Source organism: Emydura macquarii, unplaced genomic scaffold (genome assembly GCF_026122565.2).
Source record: "Emydura macquarii macquarii isolate MOO-44397 ecotype Brisbane River unplaced genomic scaffold, CSIRO-AGI_Emac_v2 contig_1876, whole genome shotgun sequence".
Classification (NCBI taxonomy): Eukaryota; Metazoa; Chordata; order Testudines; family Chelidae; genus Emydura; species Emydura macquarii.
In genome coordinates this window covers 27,976,989-27,995,317 of record NW_027132013.1, presented here as the reverse complement: position 1 = coordinate 27,995,317, position 18,329 = coordinate 27,976,989, and positions in this window count along the sequence as shown.

Genomic DNA, 18,329 nt, shown 5'->3' with positions numbered 1-18,329 from the left:
TGAAAAACTCTGCTCTGAATCAATCCGAGCAGGGATATGAAGCTGGGCCTCCCAAATCCAAGTTCAGTACTCTGGCCACCCACACCATTTTCACAAAACACATTTGAAAGGTTTTGTTTTCATTACAATTTTGCAGCTAACAGGTTTTGTTCAACGTGGAGCAAAAACAAATTTGAAACCACAGAAGTTGCTGTGAAATGGAATTGTTGTTCTCTGGTCAGCTCTAGGTGTAAGATGGTGGGTACAAGTCTGATCTCATTTACAATGATGTAAAATTGGTGTAATCCATTGATTTCAGATGCATTACTCCTGATTTACACTGTTGTAAGAGAGCAGAGATTAGGTCTCTGGATCGACAGGACAACGAGTTAGACTGCTGTAATGTTCTCAGGTGCAGGTATATTTACAATGTGCTGTGTGGAAAGAACCAAGGGAGGTGGGTAGATACACAGGGCACAGCCACAAAAACCAGTCATGGTATGCAAAATGCTACAAGGCAAATATTGATCCATGTGAACTGGCTGTAGCAGAGAGAAATACCCAGGAGCTTCATACTCTTAAAACTACTGTTCTAGTAGCTGTTGCAGCACAACCAGGGTTTCAACTCCCTCCAGATCTACTTCCTCTTCCGTGCAGGATGACACTGGTTGCCCGTAAAGCAGAGGACAACATCTGCAATCATGCAGAAGCTCACCCTAGTGTTTCAGGCCAATAGGGTCTGGCAGTGACTCTTTCTGAAATTAGACACCACATCCTAGTCTATTCAAATCGAAAGGGAAGGAAAACCCTTCAAGGGGAACTGAAATGCTTTAAAATAATAATTAAAAAAAAAAAAAACCTGCACAAGTGCCCAAGTCCTACACAGTATGTGTGTGTGTGTGTGTGTGTGTGTGCGTGCACACGCACATTTAAAATGGACAGATACAGTTTTAAACAAAATAACTGGAAATTTGTTCCTCCTTTATTTACCTAGCATGAATTCTGTTCAGATTTCCATGCTTCCTCTAGGTGGGCCACATCGCAACGGCCCACTGCAAATTAAGGGAAGCAGGCTTACAATTCACCGGTAGTAAGTATTTATTTATCATTTTTAAATCTACACAGATATGATTTAGAAGCTGTTTTTTAAAAAAAAATTAAAGCACTTCTGTTCCCCTTTATATGTAAACATCAGGGTAGTTAAGCTCTGGAACAGGCTTCCAAAGGAGGTTGTGTCATCTCTGTCACTGGAGATTTTTTAAGAACAAGTTAGATAAACACCTCTCAGGGATGGTCACATATACTTTGTCCTGCCTCAGCACAGGGGACTGGACTAGATGACATCCTGAGGTCCCTTCCAGCCCTATGATTCTCTAATAGGGAAAAAAAACCCTTGAATACAATCATTAGTGGGTATAAATGTTGTTGTAGTTCTGTTGAAATCAATGACAATAGCAACAACTCAATTCAGCTGAGCATCTGCCCCAGCAGGGGAGAAAGACCCTTAGGAAAAGTTTCCATTGCACTCAGTAGGAACCAATGGCTACTCTGTCTTCCTTCTCTGTTGTTCTTCCCCTCCCCCCATTTAGGCAGGCATGAGCCTTTAGTCCTCTAAACCCTGGGTGACCGAATGAACCCTCCCATGATCAAAGATGGAATCCAGCCCATGCTGCTGCTGAGACGTGTCCCTGACATTCTAACCTAATCCATTGACAGAGAACTATGTCAAGGTGAACTTTAAAAGGAAAAGCCTTGCAAAAGAACAAGGGGCTTGGAGTTGCTGTAGTCAAGACCCCCATCCTCTGTACACCCAGGAATATGGCTGGTTAATACGGGGTTACAGCCCGAACACATGCATCCCAATGAGACTTGTTTCTCTGTGGGACAGTGAAAAAGCTAAGTAAATCATTCACCAGATATGTACAGTATCAGGTCTCCCCCATTCAAGCTTTCTGCCATTAGTTGAAGAATGGGGTTGAATTCCAGTGCATCATCCTAATTCACCATGAGGAGGAAGTATGTAGTATCTGATCATGTTTGCTTTATTTATGATGCTAACTGCTTTCCAATGACTATGTGATTCCTGACAGTAGGAATATCTGCTAGCCATGTGTTGAACACATGGCAGCATTACAAATCTTAAACGATTGTGAATGCCATGGCAGCAGCATTAGCAATTGGAGCTGAAAGAGCTTAGAAAACTTGCCTGGCTATTTTTTCATCTATTTTCTGTTTTCTTGGGTGGAGATGGGGGTGGGAGGGAAAGGAAGGGGTTTAGGGATAGGAAATATAGGGATTAAGCTGGTTCCAGTGTTGAAAGATTAGGGAATCATAGAATCATAGAAGATTAGGGTTGGACGGGATCTCAGGGGGTCATCTAGTCCAACCCCCTGCTCAAAGCAGGAACAACCCCAACTAAATCATCCTAGCCAGGCTTTGTCAAGCCAGACCTTAAAAACCTCTAAGAATGGAGATTCCACCACCTCCCTAGGTAATGCATTCCAGTGCTTCACCACCCTCCCAGTCAAAAAGTTTTTCTTAATATCCAACCTAGATCTCCCCCAGAGCCCATTGCTCCTAGTTCTGTCATCTGCCACCACTGAGAACAGCCTAGCTCCATCCTCTTTGGGAATCCCCCCCTTTCAGGTAATCGAAGGCTGCTATCCCCCCTCATTCTTCTCTTCTGCAGACTAAATAAGCTCAGTTCCCTCAGCCAGGGAGATCTGAATCATCTCTTTCCTATTGCAAAGATCAGAGTTGTTATCACTAAACTCATAGAATCAAATTCTTATTCCAATACATGGAGATGAAGCGGGTGTCTTCCACATTTAATTGGAAAATTTCTTCATCCTACTATCCTTTCCAAGAAAAACAAGGGTTGGGAGGCAGTGGCTCAATTCCATTGTAAAATGACTGAGGCAAAGGAGAAAACACGAAGAAAAAATAATGTGCCATTTGCTAATGGCTTCACAGAGCCTCTCTCCTTCCCTGACTGCTGTCAGTCACTCACTTACAATTTAAATGTATAAATATTGTCTACTTTTAATCTAGATTGTTGGCCTGAACTGACTGGACAAATAACTGTGTGCAGTGGTGTTGTGCACATGTTGGTCCCAGGATATGAGACAGTCAAGGTGGGTGAGGTCATAGCTTTTATTGGCCCAGTGAAAGAGACAAGATTTTGAGCTTATTGGTGCGGAGAGTCCCAGAGCAGGTCTACACTGCTGCTTATGTCAATATGATTTATATTGCTCAAGAGTGTCAAAAAAGGAGCAATGCAAGTCACAGCGACCTAAGCACTGGTGTGAACAGAGCTACATTGGTATGTCTCCCACTGACATAGCTACCGCCTTTGGCGGAGGTGGGGTAATTATGCCACTGGGAGAACTCTCTCCCATCGGCATAGAGCGTCTTCACCAGATGCAATACAGTTGTGCAGCTGCAACCACGCCAATAATACACTTCTAATGTAGACGAGCCCTCAGTGGTGTCAGTTGGACTACACTGAGTTGTTTGTAGGATTAAGCTTAAGATATACCCCAGAATCCATTTCCTATCTCAGATGGCGTTATCCCTTTGCAGGGCCAGGATATTCTCTCTAAGAAAATATTTTGAACCAAATTATGCAGGCCTTAAGCAAAACTTTCACTTTACTCAAACTCCAGTACAGAATTTGGACCTTTGATAACGCAAGCCATTTGATGCAACCGTGTGTACTAAAATGCAAAATGTTTACTCTTCCAAAGTACCTTTGTGAGTCAGGGAGCAAGGGCATCCCTAGCAGTGATGGTTTTATACAGTCCACTAAGGGGAATTATTATAATAGCTGGTTATTATTTGTTTCAAGTAACCCCCTCATAATCCACAAGATATTTTCCAGAAATAAAGGATTTGTCTTCACTACAAAATGTGAAAAAAAAAAAAAAAAATCTATTCTCACCCTCACCTGTCACTCCCTGCTCCTGGAGGGATTTACCCTTACTAGATTCATTGAGGTAAAAACTACAGTGCCTTGTCTTCGCTAGGATTTTACATCAAGATCGCTATTTGGATATAAAAACATACCTTTTTTGCAGTGAAGGCATAGCTGAAGACGGCACAGTCCCCGGGCCAAAGAGCTTACCATATGAAAGGGATGAACTCCCCCTAAATGCAGGAAAAAATACCACCCTTCCTCCCTTGTCCCCTTCAGTTAGATAGCGGGGGCAGAAAGGAGCTATGATTTTTAAAAAATATATCTGATAGAATTCACCTTAGAATACTTTGGAGTCAGCATTCTTCTAATTTTGCTGTAATATTTTTTTGAAAGGGAAAGGTTTTATTTTTTCTAGAAATTCATATGTCCATTTTGAAACCACATCAAGAAATAATACCTTCTGTACAAGAGTTCCTAGTTCTAGCTGGTTCCAAACCAAAAAGTCCCACAAGCAGTCTGATCTGAAGTGTGATTGATTTGGTCACTAGCAGTCTGACTTACATCTTCTGGGCACTAAGACTTCCTGGGGGAAAAAATGTAGACGCTTAGACTTTTAAAAAGTGCATCCATAAGCCCAAAATGTTTGATAACTGATTAATTGCAAACACCTATGTAAAGGTTCCTAAACTATTTACAGATGCTTCCTTAGCAGCAAGTGGATTTGCACTTTTGCAGGTATTTTTAATGGCATGTAATTTGTGTGATTTAATTTCACTAGACGGGATGAAAGCATCTGAAAGGGAATGAACAGACAACGTGGTGTTTGTGGAGAATGAAATGACAGCTCTTTCATTACTTTAAGCAGCGCCATAAAAGGGGCTGCATTTGGGGAATAAAGTATGAGAACTGGAAAATTCTAATTAAAATTCAAGACGCTGAAATGAGGGAAAAGATCAAGTAGTAAAACTTCCCATCATCCTTAGCTAAACTAGGACTAAAAGGGTGATTTTTTTGACAGGGAAACAGGAGAAGTAAAACAGAACAGTTGGAAATATAAAGACAAAAGAGTTGGCCCCAGCCTCGCCTGTGCAGTTTCCCAGAAATGAAAACATTTTTGGCAATTTTTTAAAGAGGAAATTTTTGGTAACAATACAAATAAAAGATAGACACTTTGTAATTTTTATTTTTATTATTATTATTATTGCTTTTAGTGCTGTCAAAACTTACTTAGAAGCCTTGCTCTAAATAGTAACATGTACAGTGAAGCTATTATGTCCTTTCACAGGGGAAAAAAAGAGTATGTCAAATAAATGTGGGGTTTTTCCAGTAAAGTTCTCCAAACTTAGGCGTGGGTCCCACAATGACTTATGCATGTGCTTACCTTTATTTATTCTGAGTAGCCCCACTGAATGTAAAATTAAGCATCTGCATAACTCTTTGCAGGCTTGGGGACTTTTAGACCATTCCCCCCAGGTCAGCAAAGCATCTAAGCACATGTTTAAATCCACCTTTATTCAGCAACGCAGTTAAGCAAGTGCTTAACTTTAAGCAGAGTCTTAAGTCCTGTTAAAGTCAATGAAGACTGCTGAATCAGAGCCCTATACGTAAAGGTGCTCAGAGAAGAAGGCAGTTTGGTTACAGCCTATCTTTGCCTTTGCTGATAATGCTTCTAATGGTAGAGACTTGGCTTTTTCTTTTGAAAGATGAATTTTGATGATGGAGAATTACAACATTTTAAAATGTTGTTTCCCATAACTGTTCCCCATTATTGGCATTTGAGGATTTCAAAGTCTTTATAAAACATTCATGTTCAGGGCCCAAGCATAATTTTTTCAGGCCCAGTACAAACTTGTAACACGGGCCCCCTCCCACACATATACCACAATCCCTCATCCCATACATACATTCTCATGAGCCATGAAAATTTTTTTCCTCATGGTAATGGGGGTTGCAGCCTGGACCAGGCTGCCCCAGGGCCACCGGGGCCCGATAAAGTGTATCTTTTTTCCCCCTCATTTAGGGGCCCAGTCCATGTTTTAAGGCTCATAAGTAAGTAAATGTTAGAGCAATGACACTCAGACTGAGGCTCATGAGCCGTAAGTGGCCCTTTAATGTGCCTCCTGCATCTCTTTGCAGCATGTGATACTAAAACACTGTGTGATTTAATAATTATTAACCAGTCTAAGTTATTAACCAGTCAGGATGCTTTTACTATGTTAGAAACCAATTGTAGTTGATAAAATAATAATACTTGGTCAGTCATTTTGCTGTGAGAATAATATATATATATATATAATAAACTAAATATTTCCCCTGTCATACTGTTTAAACATGAATATATAGTACTGTAGTAAATGAAACAATAAATTCACACTATTGTGGCTCTTTTGGGTAATGTTGATCACTAATTTGGCTCCTGAACTACTGAGGTCAGAGTGTCACGGCATTAGAGGATTCAATTTTCAAAAGTGGGTACATAACATAGGAGCCTAATTCCCAAGTGAATTAAGGGCTTCTGAAACTTGTATGCATTATCATGATTTTATAGATGGGGAAACTGAGGCACGGGAAGGTTAACGTGTCCTGCAAGTGAAAAAGAAAAAAAGATTTGTTCCTTTATTTTGCTTCTTGATGATGTATAAAGAGAGTCTATGAAAAATGGGAGGGTAGGTGTTCTGTTTGTTTTTACCTTAGCAGGTACGTCAGCTTCTTCTTCTAGTGATGGTCCCAATATGTATTCCAAAGGTGGGGTGTGCCATGCATCGGAGCTGGAATGTCATCTTATTTTTATGTTGGACTCCTTGAAGCACCCAGAAAAGTGGACTGGCGCTTTTACAGCTATTAATTTAATAAAGACCCATTTTCTTCCTATAGTTTATTAGTCATTACATAAGCATTTAAAACCTATTCGATTTTGTTTTGTTTTTAAAGTCTACATCAAAATAATTTACCTGGTCAGATAAGTATTTCAGTTTCTTGGGGCATGTGACATTATAATCTAATTAGTTCTCCATTCTTGCTTAGAGACTTAAAGGAAAATAGAATGGACAAAACCTGATTTTTTAAATTTTTTTTTTAAAGGTGTGGGGAGACAAAAATGTTCAGACTTCAGACCTTTTTGTGTAGTAAAGAAGCAAAAAAGGCAAAAACCCTATTTTATTTTTTCCTTTGCAGGTCACTTTTTAAGTAACTTGCCTTGGGTGACAGATATTTAAGCACCTAACTCCCATTGCTTTCAGTGGGAGTTAGGCACCTAAATACTTTTGAGCCTCTGGACCAATGTGCAAAGCCGGGAATAGAATGCAGGATTTCTTGACTTTCAATTACCTGCTTTAACTACTAAACCAACAGTTCTGTAAGTATTTTAAAAACAAAGCACTTTGTTTATTATTGGTTGGCTGAGAAAATGCTGTATCCTGAACTATATATGGTTAAGAAACAGCACAGAACTTCTTATTATAGAAACACAGAAAGGGAAAACGAATGCAAATAGACCATTGCTAGAAATATATATGTGATATTTACAAATATACATTTCAGGGGTGGCCAAACAGTGGCTTGTGAGCCACATGTGGCGCTTTTACAGTTAAAGTGTGGCTCGCAGAGCCCCCTATGCCCTCCCCCTTCCCATTCTCCACCTATCACACTGAGGTAGGGAGCTCAGAGCTTCTGCCCTGTGGCAGGGTGGTGGGGTTAGAGGATTCTTCTTCGAGTGCTTGCTTATGTGCATTCCATGCTAGGTGTGTGCATGCACATGTGCACGGCAGTCAGAGATCTTTTTGCCTTAGTGGTATCTGTAAAGCCAGCTCCGGCGCCCCCTGGAGTGCCACGCTCATGCCACGATATATGAGCGCTATTGTCCCTACGTCCCCACAGTTCCTTCTTTCTGCCAGTGATGGTTGTTGGAACGATTCTTCTCTTGTGTCTGCAAGTGCCTATGGTCTTCTGTTGTATAGTTGTAGCTAGTTGTATATAGATCTTAAAGATTAGTTAGTTAGTTGTACTTAGAATAGTTGTCCCCCTTTGGGACATCCACCCAGTGACAGGGCATGCCCTGATCCCTGGGCTTTAAACCATGTACCGTGTGCCATAAGCTCTTCCCTCTCAGCATCCCACACGACCAGTGTCTGAAGTGTCTCAGAGAGACACACGCGAGGGACAAGTGTAAGGGCTTCAGGCTGCGGACACAAAAAGACAGGGACATTTGTTTGAAAGCCCTACTAATGGAGGTGGCACTGAAACCGGCCTCAGCACCTGCTCACTCGGTTTCGGCACCAAGCACCTTGACATTGGTGCGGAGTGCCCCACCAGCACTGAGCACTTCATGGCGCTGCTTAACATCGCCGGTGCCAAAGAAGCAGCGAAAGAAGTACCGGGGCCAATCCCCTGCACCGAAGAGGAACAAGCAGGCAGAGTTGAGCAAAAGACCAACATTGGGCAAATCACTCACCCAAGAACAGGCAGAGCCAATCTCCCCAACTAGGGCCATGAGCCCCCTGAGAGCACCCCCCCCCCTGACTTCTGGGAGTGGAAGGGGGCATCTCCACCTAATGGTGCCATCGACACCTCAGGCCTTCCAAGCAGCCAGAGACTTAATGGCCCTCCCTATGCTGCGTCCCCATTTCCAAAGGCAAGCCAGCCATAGGCCTGCCACATTGGGTCGCCGATCAGCACCGCTCCCATTCCAGGCACCAATTCGTACCACCGAGGCCGAGATCTCCGGCCCCACGATGCAGCTCCCTGCCATCTTGGCTCCGGTTCCCATCATGGGCAAATTCCTTAATCCATATGTAGGCACCAAATTATGACCCTGATCCTACTCCCGTTCACCTCAGTGATGCAGGATCAAGCCCTAAATGGCCTGATTTGCAAAAGTACTGAGTACCCAACAGCTACCACTCACTTCAGTGGGAAGCTAGGATACTTGGCTCTTTTGACAATCAGACCACTTATTTAGGTGTCTAAAAAAGGACGTAGCATCTAGCATTACCTCTACAGAATGAAAGTTTTGGAAAGGACAAATAATTTTTTGAATGGTCTTTAATTTATTTTCCTCCCCTGAATGTCAGGGAAGATGTCATTTCCCTCTTCTCTATGATGCACTTTATTTGATATTGGTACACTTACTAATGGTAAAAATACACAAACAAATGCATGGACATTACTATATATTATGTATAATGACAGAACTGTTTAGTCACATTAAAATACATAGTGAAACAATAATGAACGAACAAAGATCTGTTAAATCTTTATATTTAATATACAAGGGAAGGCAGTGAAAAAATTAGATTGTAGCTGAGATACTTAAGCCCAGTGGGTAGGTCTCTAATGCCAATTAGCTCTATGACTTTGTGCAAGTCACTTACCACCTCAAATTTGTCATCTGTAAAAAAGGATAATGAGACTTGCCTTCTTTTCTAAGGCACAGAGAGATTTATGCAATATGTACGTATTACTACTGTGACACCGCCCCCCCAGATATTGTGCCACAAATGGTAGAGTTGTAATAAATAGTTTGCGAGTGTGTGTGTATATGTGCATAAAGCTACAGATTTCATTTTAGCCTTTATAGTGCCTGATATATCCTCTTTCTCTCTGACAGGCATCATAGGTGAGAGGAAAACACATGAGACCAAGAAACAGATGTTTCCAAGTTTTAAGCATGAATCGGCCATAATCTCTCTCAGTGCTATTGGCCATATCACTTAACCTTGCTGGGTGAAATCCTGGCCTCACTGAAGTCAATGGCAAAACTCTCATAGAGAGCCAATGGGGTCAGAATTTCATCCTTTGTCTTTGTTTCCAATAAATATGCCCATTGAACAGATGAAGAAACCATGCAATAAGCTTTACCAAAAAATGTGAGGATTTCCTTCTCCCCCGCTGCATTTATTGTCAAAACGTTGAAATGATTGAAATTTTATGACCAGCACTAACTGTTTGTATAGCATTTTACTATAATGTATAGGGGGTTGTGAGGATGAATTAAAATGTGTACAGCTTTTTACCAACATAACATAGGATATAATTACTCAAACAATTTCCATTTATTTGCTTAAAAGTAAAAATAATCTTACTAGGCTAACTTCATCCCCAGTGTCAATCCAGTGTGCTTGGTAGCGTTACAACAGGGAAGAACTTCTATCTTCCCACACTACAGCATTACATTTACACCACCCTAAGGTTTATTTTATTTTAATTTGAAGATCTTAAACCTAAGAGCATAAGACCGGCCATACTGGGTCAGACCAATGGTCCATCTAGCCCAGTATCCTGTCTTCTGACAGCAGCCAATGCCAGGTGCTTCAGAGGGAGTGAACAGAACAGGAAATCATCAAATGATCCATCCCCTGTTGCCCTTTCCGAGCTCCTTGCTTCTGGCTAACGGGGATGCTTCAAAACATGGTTTTGCAATAAATGAAGTGTTTAATATTGTGGTGTGTTTGGACTTGTTTTGTTAAAGGACCACTAATACCCTCCAGTCTTTATTCAGAAAAAGTTCCTGAGTGAAATCCTGGCCACATGGCAGTCAATGGTAAAACTTCCATGAGGACAAGATTCAGTGGGAATTTTGCCTGAGTTATGAATACAGCATCGGGCCTTTAGATTGAAACTGATTTTGTACTTGGCTATGAGAAGAAATTTGTTTCAAACTCCAAGTGAGCTCAGTCTTTGCATTTTGGAGGCTTTGTATGAAGAACATACCTTGGGCATATCCTGTTGCCTTTCCTCACAGGGGTAATCTTTATTCTCACAAAACTTTAAATTGATGTAAATAAGATTACTCGGTGAGGATGGATTACTCATATGAACAAGAACTGCAGGTGTGGGGCTTTCAGGTCCATCTACACAGCAATTAAACACCAATAGTCAGCCTGGGTCATCTGATTCGGGCTTGCGGGGCTCAGGATGCAGGGCTACAAATTGCTGTGTGGATGTTTGGGTGTCAGCCGGAGCCTAAATGTCTACACTGCAATTAAACAGCCCTGCAAGCCCAAGTCAGCTGACCTGGGCCAGCCATGGGTGTTTCACTGCAGTGCGGACATACCTTTATTCCAGTGTAGATGTGCTGTTAGTCAGCAAAATAGCTGAAATCAAAGCACCCCAAATCCTTCTCTCCCGCTCTTATCAAGAATATTTATTATTGTCACGGTTCCTGATGGCAGGAAGGAGAAGTGAAAAGGCTTCTTCTTCTTCTTCTTCTTCCCTCCCTATCTTTTTACCCATCCTTACAACAGATGCACTTAACAGCCTGTTGGCTTTGTTGCTCTCTTTCCTACTGCTTGCTCTCTCACACATTCTAAGGTAATCTCAAAAAGACTGTGCCTATTGGATACATGTTAAAAGAATCAAGTGTTCAAGATTATGTATCTAAAGTGTTAATGGGCTGTAAAGGTGTTTTTCATCCACCCTTTTAGTTTGTGAGTATTTCAGAATGAACTCTATTGCTAAGGATATCACCTCCTTTTTTATAGCAAAACTCCTTCTGAGACATGGTTTTCCCTTACTGAAGAGTAAGCCTTGGAGATCACGGTTTTATATGCCACCAGACATCTAACATTTCCCAGGGCAACCTTGTGCGCCTCTGCAGACCCATCGTGCAGTGCTCAGAACTGAAATGAGGCATACTTGATCCTTCAAAGTACAGATGCGCCTCTTGTCAGAACACAACAACTGCGCTTCCAGCTACTCCCTTCGCCATCCAACACAGCTACAACTAACACAGCGACAATAGTTGGATTCATGCACTTAAATGCTGGAATTCAACTCGGTGGCCCACAACACAAATAAGGACACATTCTTTTAGAACTGCTGCATGTCTACTGATTATGGCATCTTCCCCGCTCCCCCACCTGACTGACTCATTCCCAGTGGCTATTGCCAGCGGCGGGAGAGGAAGAGTTAAGGTTGCATTGCAGGGGTGGCATATACCTTAACTCTTCATTTCCTTGTTTTCAAGGGCAGCCACTGTCTATGTTCTGGAAGGACATGATGCACCAAACTTAACTTGTGGTAACAAAGTTTTGGGGCCTTTATATATTCACCTTAAAAAGAAATGACTATAGTGGTTTATAAATTATATTTTCATATGGGTTACCAAAAGACAGAAAACATTCCTAGTTGCTGCCATAGAAAAAACACAGAAAACGCTTGTTATTTTCTCAGCCATTGATGAATTTTATTTTATTGCTTTAGTTCTTCCTCTTTTAAATGGGTGCCAGATTCACAACCCTGCACGCTGAAGTCCTCTCTCTGCTGAACAGAACAGGCACAGCACAGAGTACAGCAGCTCAAGCTGGCCCCATCACACTCCTCCTGTTTACCTCACTCCTCACAGGAGAGGGACTGGGTCTAGGAGTGAGAAGAGTAGTTTGGTTTCTATGAGTATTAGGCCAGATGCTCAGCTGGTATAAATCAGTGTAGCTCCATTGAAGTCACTACAGCTACTCCAATTTACACCAGCAGAGGATCTGGCCCTCAGCCGATGTTGGTTTTTCTGCATAGGATTTTAATAAAGGGGCCAGTTGTCTTAGCAATGACGATAAACCCAGTAGTGCTCAAAGTTAGCGGCAGCAGAGAAGGCCTGAGACCAAGAACATTTTTCCCCAGAAGGACTCAGGTGCAGCCCTTCTAAAATTAAAACAGTTTTTACTGTTTTACTAAAACAAAGGGGCAAAGTACACAGTGATGAAAAGAATGGAACGGGAGAGTAAAGAAATACAATTTTAAAGAGGCAAAAGGAGTAGCTAGTTTGAGAATTTAATCAGATCTGCTTTGCTGGCAGTGCATATTCTTACTGCACCATATGTTTGCCCCACTTCTGTAGTCCCCAGCACAGATCGGGACAGCAGCAATATGTGAACACCCCACTAGGGCTCTGTCTATACTAAGGAATTTTATAACAAATTCCATTGGTGGCCTTTCACTATTTCAGCTGCACTGGTGATGGCATCACAGGGACCTATAGTGTGGAAAAGGTGCTGGTGACGTCTGGGAATTTTAACCACCATGCCAGTTAAACCTGCAGACAGTAGTAAAAACACCAGAACTTGCCAGAGCCGTGTCTTCACTAAGGCTCCTATCAGTGGAGCTGAACTGATGGCAACAATTATGAGAATTTTTTTTGCTAAGATGCCCTACTATAGAGAAGGAGGAAAGTCTTCCAGGGTAGGTAGGACCTGCATTTCTGATGTTAAAAGGTAATCAGAAAAAACCTGGCCGAGTCTTCTTTGTTCACCTTAAAGATATAAAAAATGGCCATAAGCCATTTTTGGGGGTGGAGTGGGGAGAAAAGCAGGTCAGCTTTAATTCTATCTCCTTGGCCATATTCATAACAACCAGGCAAATACAGCAGGAAATATTCACAATTTTTCTCCCAACAGACTTTGACAACTTGCTTATCTTTCAATGGTATTTTCATGAACAACAACCAGATGAGCAAGGTATGACTTGCACGAATGCTTCTATAACACCAGCATATCATGAATACTAGCCTGACAGATAGTCCTGAAAAAGTTTCACATTGAAAGTGCTCTAGTAAGCATTTGGAACACACTTTGGGGGTTGGATTGAGGAGAATGGTGAGAAGTCAGGAAGAAACAGCAGGGAACGTTAATAGATTCATACTTTCTAAGGCCAGAAGAGACCAGTGCGATCATCTAGTCTGAGCTGTGTAACATGGGCCAGAGAATGTCCCCAAAATAATTCCTACAGATTAGCTTTGAGAAAAACATCCAATCTTGATTTAAAAATTGTCAGTGATAGAGATTCCACCATGACCCTTGATAAATTGTTCCAATGGTTAATTTCTTTCATGGTTAAAAATATACACCTTATCTCGTTTCAATTTGTCTAGCTTCCACTTCCAGCCATTGGTTCATATTATACTTTTCTGTTAGATATTTAGTAATGGGCTCTTCATTCTATTCCCTATATAGATACCATAATCAAGTCACTCCTTAACTTTTTCTTGCTTAAGCTAAATATATTGAGTTTCTTGAGTCTACTGCTATAAGGCATATTTTCTAATCTTTTAACCATTTGTGTGGTTCTTCGCTGAACCCTCTCCAATTTAGCAAAATCCTTCTTGACTTGTGGGCACCAGAACTGGACACAGTATTCCAGCAGCAGGCGCACCGTGCCAAATACAGAGGTAAAATAACATCTCTCCTCTTAGTCAAGATTCCCCTGTCTAAGCACCCCAGGATTGCATTAGCTCTTTTGGCCACAGTGGCACATTGGGAGCTCATGTTCAGCTGATTATCCACCATGACCCCTCAAATCTTTTTCAGAGTCACAGCCCACATCCTATATGTATGGCCTATGTTCTTTGTTCCTACATGCACACCTTTACATTTAGCCATATTAAATTGCATATTGCTTGCTTGCGCCCAGTTATCTAGATTACTGGCTTCTTCATTGTTTACTACTCTACTAATTGTTATGTCAGCTGGAAACTTTAACTCTGATTAATAAGCAAGAAATTGAGGTGGTGTGGGGCAGCGTGCAGGATGGCGTACAAGCCCTGCACCAGCAGGTGTACAGTTCAGGCCCATGCATACTCCCATATGGTCATCTAGCTGGGTGCTTGAGTGTGGTGGGGCATTGCAAAGGGGAGGTGTTTGCCCTTTAATAGACACCCTCAAGCATCACTTGAGAAGGTGGCATTCAAAAGTATGTGCTGTGGTATAGCCATATGGGAAGGGCCCCCACATGGGGGGGGGGGGGAAGGGTACACTTTACTGGGGCCTGGCCCAGGCTGGAACCCCCATTACCATGAGGAAAACTTTTTTCATGGCTCATGTGGTTGTATGTATGGGCTGAGGGATTGTGGGATGTGTGTGGGAGGGGGTGTGTGGGATTGTGGGTGTGTTACATGTTTGTACTGGGCCCGAAAAAATTATGCTTGGGCCCTGCATATGGGGGCCATCCCAGGGATCAGAGAAGGCCACCAGTGGCCTCATCTAACATCACAGCAAGAATAACAGTCACACATGTGTATGTGTGTGGTGGGGGGACTCAGCAACCTGCAGAAGACTTGCAAGCAGCAGCAGTGTTGGCTTCAACCCTGGAAGAAGACAGTAGTTGCAGGCAATAGTGGAGGAGGAGAGTCTGAAAGCTTCCTTTGGCACTAGTGTCAGCTGATGGGTGGCACTTCATCTGTGCACTTGGAAGACACATGAACTATTGTGGTGCATGAGAGGCAGGACCCTTAGCAAACTTCTCCCCAAAGCCCATGGCTAGAGGCAGTTAATTAACGGAGAGAGACAAAGTTAGGTATGCAAACACAATTATTTCGTATCACCATGACAAGAAAAAAATGGAATGTAAATTCTGCTCAACCACTGATGGATATGGCTCATATCCTTCTGTCTCTCTCGTCATTAAGGGAAGGACCCTGGCTATTTTTAAATCTTGGCTCCACACACAAAGCCAAACAGTATGTTTTTTCTCTGTAAAAGAGAAAAGGAAAAGCTGTAAAATGCTCTAAAAATTACCCAGGCCTGTTTATCTCTGCTAGCTCTCCCCTACAAGGCTCAACCTTGTCTCTAGTAATTTAACTATGAACTTAGGTGGCCTATGTGTGCCAGCAAATGTTCACTATCCCTCTGGCATGTCGATTTAATGTGTGGTATGCGATCTAATTACAGTTAGCTGTAGTTGTACTTTTCATATGCACTTTCATGGACTGTCTGGCATACAGAATAGTCACATCAGTTTCTGAAACTGCAGAATCCCTCCTTCCCCCCATATTACATTCTATTAATTGATAAATGCATGTCGTAATTCATGTTCACATGGGGCACAGTTAAGGGCGTATGGAATGCCTTAAATTTTGGCTTTTGCAAGGTATTTGACTGTTGGAGCATGCGACTTGGACACCACTGCATATGATATAATCAAGCTCCTGTATCCGCCAAAATTTTACATGCTGGGTGTCTGCCTCAGGCAGAATTGCTCTGTAAAATGTCAGCCAAAACGGTTCAGCCATCTTGAAGAGCAAAGCTAAAGAAAAATACATTGTTTTACCTTCGTTAAAAAATTCTAGTGATCTTTTCTTTGGACAGCTCTAACGTCCTCATAGTTTGAAGTAAGGGCTTGAAATTTGACAGGAGGTGGCATTTGTCTCAGGGATGTGCCTTTTGCTATCCCCCTCCTGCCCCCCACCTCCAAATCTTCCCAAATCTGGCCAAGTTAAAAAAAATTGCAAATCATGCATGATCATTACAGACTTCTTCAATTTTAGCATTTACAGTCTCCAAAAAGTCCATTGTCACTGCCCATGCTCAAGCCTCTCCCAGAGCTCCTAGTGTTGACCAGACTGGGGATGTGTCATACACATGGAATGACTAAGCATGTATGCTTCAGCCTAAGGCTATAAGGGCTGAGCTGGACTTTCCTTGCAATGGTTGCTACAAGCTGGTGCAGTCTGGAGTGGGACTGAGTGCAGGCAGCCTGTCTCATCTGTGCTCTCAGGAACCCACCTGTTGGCACCCAGGCAGCTTGGAGGAAGAAGCCGTCTGATTCAAATGTAGGTCACAGGACAAGAGCTGGGCCAGGAGGGAAAGAAAGGAGTAGATTGGGACAAGAAGCCTGGCAAGATTGATACTAGAATGGGGAGAGAAATTGGCTGGGCAGGAAGATTGGAGGAAAGGAGAAGGCAGGTGAAACTAGGAGTTAAGGCAAGTGAATGCTGCCCTAGAAGTGTGGGTTTCTATCCCTCTGCCACACAACCCACCTTAAATCTGGCATTTCCTAAATTAATACAATTATTTTAAAAGAGAGATAGCAAGAGAACCTTTTATTATTGTGGGACTGATCCAAAACCCAGCTGAAATCACTAGAAGTCTGTCCATGGACTTCAATGGGATTTGGAGCATGTCACTTGTGATGGTGCCAATGAGTTTCTAGTATTGTCGAGTACAATGGAAATAATTGGTGAGCAAAGATTCGGAGGTTATGGTTTTGCTGAACTAACCCCATTCTCCGGGAAAACAGCAGCTGAGCCAAATATTTATCCCTCTAATTAGTGTCAACTGGTATTTAAGAGATTGCTCCTGTTCTTAATGAATGTTTTCTGATAGTAGTTGTATAACCCCTGGTATTAAAAAGTCCGGGGAGAGAAGAGATAGTTAAGAGCTGTGCTTAACTAACCTCACTACTTATAGACCACAGGTATGATACAGATATTTGCAGATTTGGGCTGAAAAAAATAGGTCCCATCCTCTCTCACCACACACTCACCCTTTTAACTGTATAAACATTTCTGATGATTTGCATTGAAAAGGTATGGCTCTTTTTTCTGGCTTTATATCTATCCCCAGGAGGGCTGATCTCTTCAATGCAAACATACACAAGTTGATAGACTATATAAGGGTAAACTTCCTTCACGTTGCTCTAAAGCAGAGTGGGGAGCTTTTACATTTATTTGCGGATTTTTAAAAAAACCGTGTACAAAGGGCTTGATCTTGAACTCATTAGGCAAACAAAACGCCCGTCGAGTTTTGGCCTGTCATAAATTGGAGCTAAACTTCAGCCCTTCGAACCTTCTGTATCTAAACTATTATAGGAGCGATATGGACATTTTGTCAAAGTTCTGAATTTTTTAAAAAAGAATCCTTCCCCTGCGACTTCGTCTTGAGCAGAGGATATACAGCTTTGAATTTTACATGCAACGTTTTGCTCAGAGCAGATGTTACGCCTCTGAAATGCTGTTTTAAAAAGGGAACGCCTGCTCGCTAGTGTTATTAACATCGAGTTGCATTACAATCGGGACACGTTGGACTCTCTCTCGCTTCTCTCCCGTGTACAACCGTGGCACAAAACAGCGGTCGAGTCAAACATCTGCCACTGAAAACTCCCTTCAGAGACAATACCCACACCCCGACGGGGGAAAGACAAGGAGGTGTCACGTCTCTTGCCGGGCTAAAAACCTTTCCTTGCTAAAGCTCTGCTGGTACGGATGGTGGATCACGATGTAATCACCCCCCTCTGCCCATCCTTACCACTATTCTTACCAACGCTACATAACTCCGGGCAGATTTGCTGAGGTCCGGACAAACCTCAGAAATGTCACGTGATCGCAATGCCGAGCCCCAGGAATCTCGCTGTCTTCATCCCCTCCTCCTAAGTAGACCAGGTTCGAAACGAAGAGCGAATGCTCTGTCTAGCTGATCAGCGCCCTGCCAATATCGGCTTGTGTTAATGAGAGGCGATCGTGTGTAACAAACCGCTTTCCCTGCAGTTACTGGCCCAGTGCGCTGTGAGTGGAAGGGGGGGGGGGGGTTCAGACTGAAGAGCGTGCTTTAATGGGGGCGGGAAATGTGATTTTCTGTGCATTCCAAGAACGATTCCTTGGGGGTGACCTTTAGCACCGAGTCTGTTGAAAGAGGAAAGAAGCGGAGTGTTTATCTGGAGATGACCGAAAGCT